Source organism: Elephantulus edwardii, unplaced genomic scaffold (genome assembly GCF_000299155.1).
Source record: "Elephantulus edwardii isolate Elephantulus edwardi_28Jun2011 unplaced genomic scaffold, EleEdw1.0 scaffold00093, whole genome shotgun sequence".
Lineage (NCBI taxonomy): Eukaryota > Metazoa > Chordata > Mammalia > Macroscelidea > Macroscelididae > Elephantulus > Elephantulus edwardii.
Window position 1 is genome coordinate 999,003 of NW_006399843.1, and position 4,994 is coordinate 1,003,996.

Genomic DNA, 4,994 nt, shown 5'->3' on the forward strand with positions numbered 1-4,994 from the left:
TTACATTTCCCCTCTCTTGATTAGGATTCTTCCACAGAATCTGTGATCACAAAGTTGAATAATGGTAAACAAGCACCGATCAGTTCTAGTTCATGGCAAAAAAGGCAATTAGCCACACATCCCATTTCTTCCCCCATTTATTCACTTTCTTCTTCCTCTGTTGCTCCAGGCAAATATATCCATCTGTTTGTGCTGTGGTTGACCCTTGTAAGCTTTAAGACTCTAGGTGCTGTGCAGCGAGCTAGGAAGTAATGCAGAAGTATTACCTCCCACCACTCTTCTTATCTTCAGTGTGTTTTTCACATGCCAATAAGAATAGATTAAATATATCCATTTTCTGTTGAGAACTCAATAGTTTCTCGTTTACCTAACAATCATAAATAACATAGTGTGTGCTAGATATTATACAAGTACTAGAAATAGAGCAGTGGCAGTGGCAGACGTGGTCTCTACCTAAAAGAGCCCAAGGTCTAACAAGGAAGATGAGGTGTTTTTGTTGTGTGCTCTCGAGTCAAAGCTCACCTGTAACTGACCGTCCAGCTGGTTTTCAGAAGCAGTACATCACTCTACCCATCCTTCTGTCATGGAGCAGCTGGTAAACTTGAACTGCATGACTTTAGGTTTGCAGCACAGCATCTTAACAATAGTCTATCAGAGCTCCCTTACAAGGAAATTAGCTGCTTTAATTACAATAAGTTATAATGAAATTAAGTAAGAGTAAATCTGGGAGTCATAGGAGCATATACAGTCATGGCCTACCTGAATGTAGGGCAGAGACTGTCTGTAAAAATTAACTAGAAGCTAAACTGAAACTACTAGAAGAATGAACATGAATAGTCTGTACATAGTTAGGGAGCACAAATAGGGTTGCCTAACTAAGGTATTTTATTTATTTGTTTAGAAAAATCTTCTTTAAAGCTCTAGAGGTAAGGTAATACCTTGTTGTTCTAAGAACATAAGAAATAAAGCATGCCAGCAAGGTAAAGGAGTGCTCTGATTTTTCAAAAGACCCATGAATATGTTAACTGTGAACTGCATCCAAAATATAATATAAAGCTGTTGGGAATCTTAAAAGAAAAGTAAAACATGATATGTCCTTACAGTAGATATATTGTTATAAGCTAAGGAACTAATAAAACATGGCATTTAAACCCCATTCCCTACTCCAGGGCTCAGAGAAGACATAGCTAATCAATCAGGTACTATTTCCTTCTGGATCTGAACACGTTAAAAGCCTGCGCAGAGAATTGAAGATACTCACTACCTGCCAATCTTGAGATTATAACCGAAACAAACCCTATTGAATATCACTCACTAATTATCTAGGTGAAAGTAAGCTGCTGTGAAAAAGCATTACGGTATTCTGCCAGATAAAAATGTAACATTCGGCCTTTGAAATATACAGTTATGAGAGTGTAATATCTTCAGCCAGAGGGATTTGATGTGAGAGTATTTGAAAGTGATTTTTAGACAACTTTAACCTGGACTTAGCTCAAATAATAAGTCATAGGAAGGTGGTCTCCATTTTATCATCTGTACCCTAAAATTTCCCTCAGTATTTTTTATATAGACCATTGATTTCTTCCCCTCAATCTCACATAAATGTGAAAAGCAAATAACAATTTGAAAGCACAGAAACTAATTTGAATTTGTTAGAGATTTTAGAACCATATGCTTTATGATAAAAAACTACACTCCCACCCCACCCCCACTTCTATAGGAATTTTCCAGGAAATAAAAATTAATTGCTACCTTTAAAGACACCTCTATGTAGAATTTGAAGCTGCCACATTTACTACACACAAAGAACTCTACTTAAACATAACTCTGAAGCTATTAATTCTGAAGCCAAATAAACAACAACTAAAAGGAAATGAATTGAATATCTTTCAGAATTTCCTCAGAAGAATGTTATCCTTAATGATGAAGGTGTTTAGTAGATGTCAGGTCCATCTAGAGACAGTCACCATCATTGAAAATATGGTTTAAGGGGACATCCATAAGTAAAGAAAAGTTTCTCTTGCTTCTACTAGATTGGACAGGTCTTTCCCTATTCCCAAGTTTCTTTTTAAGTTCTCTCTCTCTTTCTTTGCCATGGAGTTGGAATCTACTCTATTGGATTTCTGAGGCAGTAAATAGCAGAAGAGGAAATAAATTGTCCATCTTTCTCCTGCAGAGATGCTGGTGGATTTGAACTTCCAGAGAGGTAGGGCCTTCAGGTTGGCAGCACCGCTTTCTACAGACTAGCCCCCCAGAGCTCCCACCTAAGCAGTTATGTCTTCTTGTTTAAGGACAGGATTAAAATCAAAGACTACAACCTTCAATATGGAGTATGCTTCAACATAAAGAGAACCAAAAAATTCCAACAATTAGACTCGCAGCACAGAAGTAACTAAATTAGATGGTGTCTTTTCATTGGATAAATCTACTATAAAAGACTTCTTGAAAAAGCGAAGATAGCACTTTGACTATTAAGGTGCACCCAACTCAGGCCATGTTCTTTTTGACTGCCCCATTTGTATGTTGTTGTTATTATATGTGATTGAGTTTCCTGTGATTCATAGTGACCCTAGACACAAAAGCTCTGAATCCTGTCCTATCCTGAGCAAATCTCGCCATATCTGACACATCTACCCTCTATACCCTAGTTACTCTGTCAATACATCTCATCCAGGATCTTCTCCTCCTGTGCTGTCCCTCCACATTTCCAAGCATGATATTCTTCTCTAAGTACTGGCCCCTCCTGGCAATGTGCCCAAAGTATGTGAGACAGAACTCCAAAGTCTTTGCTCCAACTTGTTTGTTAAAGTATAAAAATGAATAAAGAAGATCAAACAACAATTCTTACATTAGAATCAGGATGTTATCAACAACCACATGAAGCTGCACACAGGCAAGAAGCCGTTCAGGTGCACCTGGCCCACCTGCCACTACTCCTTCCTCACCGCCTCTGCCATGAAGGACCACTACCGCACTCACACAGGCGAGAAGTTGTTTCTGTGTGACCTGTGTGGCTTCGCTGGTGGGACCCGGCACGCTCTCACCAAGCACCAGAGACAGCACACAGGAGAAAAGCCTTTCAAGTGTGAGGAGTGTTAACTTTGCCTCCACCATGCAGTCTCACCTGACTCGACATAAGCGCGTGCATACTGGAGAGACACCCTACAGCTACAGCTGCCTGTGGTGCGACTACAGGTCAAAGTATGCCGAGAATATCCATAAACACATTCTACACACTGGTGAGCACGAGGGCGTCAAGATAGACAACTGTCCCAAGTGCGACGATGGGACCAATGTCCCCGTGGAGTTCCAGAACCATCTGAAAGAGCGGCATCCTGACATCGAGAACTGACCTGGTGTACCTGCATGCAGGCATCGTCTCCAAGTCCTACGAGGGCCGGCTGAAGGAGCAGGGTGCAGCCTTCTTGGAGACAGACAGCCCCTTCCTGGCGGCCGCCCTGGTAAAGGCCCCGGTCAGAGACAACAAGCCCCTGCTCAGCAAGTGGCAGGTGGCACCGGCCCAGCAGTTACAGCATGTCATCATCATTCAGGACTATGACGGCGAGTTTGCTGTCGACGCCTTGGTGAAGGAGATGGCTGCGGCCACGCTGCAGACCCTGGCGATGCCCGGCCAGGTGGCAAGGGTGCTGCATGCCAGTGAAGACGGCCAGGTCATTGCCACCAGTCAGAGTGGGGCGCACCTCCCGGAGCAGCTGGCCGAGGGTGCAACACAGGTGGTAGTGGTCGGAGGCCCAATGGACGGCAGTGAGGTGGACGGGCCTCTCCTGCAGCAGGTCAGCAAGCAGGAGCTGGTGAGTCTGTCCGAGGCTGCCCTCGCGCCCCCGGACTCCTCTGCACTAGATGCCCTGCTGTGCTCCATGTCCGAGCTGGAGGAGGTGGAGGGGCGGGCAGGGAGCGAGGACAAGGGCCGGTACAGCCACAGGGATGTGCTGGTCCAGATGTCCGGCCAGGATGCACTGCCCGCCCCTGCCGGCCCTGGGACACCTGAGGTTCCACTCTTCCCCGAGGCACAGAGTGGCCCAGGTGAGCTGGGGCCTGTGGAGGTGGTAACGCAGGTGGCCTCACAGAAGAGGGCCCAGGTGACCTTTAAGAAGGTTGTCTAGGGTGTGCTGCAGTTGGCCGTGTGTGACCCCTTAGCCGCCGACCAGCTCCTCCATGAGGGGGTCACGCAGGTCATTGTCAACGAAGAGGGCACTGTGCACATGGTGGCCCAGGAGGGCGCCCCACTCATCATGCAGGGGGCGGCTCCACGCGGCCTGCGGGCACCAGGCGAACACTTGGACCTGGTGGAGTCAGATGGCGAGGTCTCACAGATCATTGTAACAGAAGAGCTCATCCAGGCCACGGTCCAGGAGTCGGCGGCTGGCTTCACTGAGGGCACCACGCATTACATCGTCACAGAGCGGCCCCCAGGGGTGCAGGATGAGGCGGTTGTGTACTCCCACACGGCCGGCTCCCCCGAGGTCCTGCAGGCTGGGGCTGCACTGAGCACAGAAAGGGTAGCCCCTGAAGGGCAGGAACAGCTGACCAGCATGGTCATCTACACACAGAGCACATCCCCGGCTGCAGCCTTCGTCCCCAGCCCAAGAGAGAGCTCTAGACTGCAGGCTGCGTAGGCCTGCCACCGCCAGGTCAGCCCCAGCCCTGCAAGAGCCACGGAGGACCCAGAGGGACCCAGTCACGCAGAGGGACCCAGGCAGCGCCGCCTCTGCCCACCTGGTGGGGTTCATCATTGATCTGCCCTGGTCTGTCCATGGCGTTCCACGTTTGTCTGTCCTGTGTCCCCCAAACCCTCCTCATTTCAGTGGTCATATAGTTGTACCCTTAAGAGTGAAACTGGCTACTACCCCATGTGGCCTGGGCAGCCCCACCACCTGACCCTGGCTTCTTCTGTGTTTTACTCCATGTCAGGTTAAAAGCTGAGCTGTGGTCCCTCCTGAAATGTTAACATCCATTCTTTTTATTCAGTTGTC

The 4,994-nt window shown here is 47.3% G+C and overlaps 1 pseudogene; it reads left to right on the forward strand.

Moving 5' to 3' along the window:
- Positions 1 to 750: 750 nt before the first annotated feature.
- Positions 751 to 4,637, forward strand: LOC102874056 (annotated as a pseudogene).
- Positions 4,638 to 4,994: the final 357 nt, after the last annotated feature.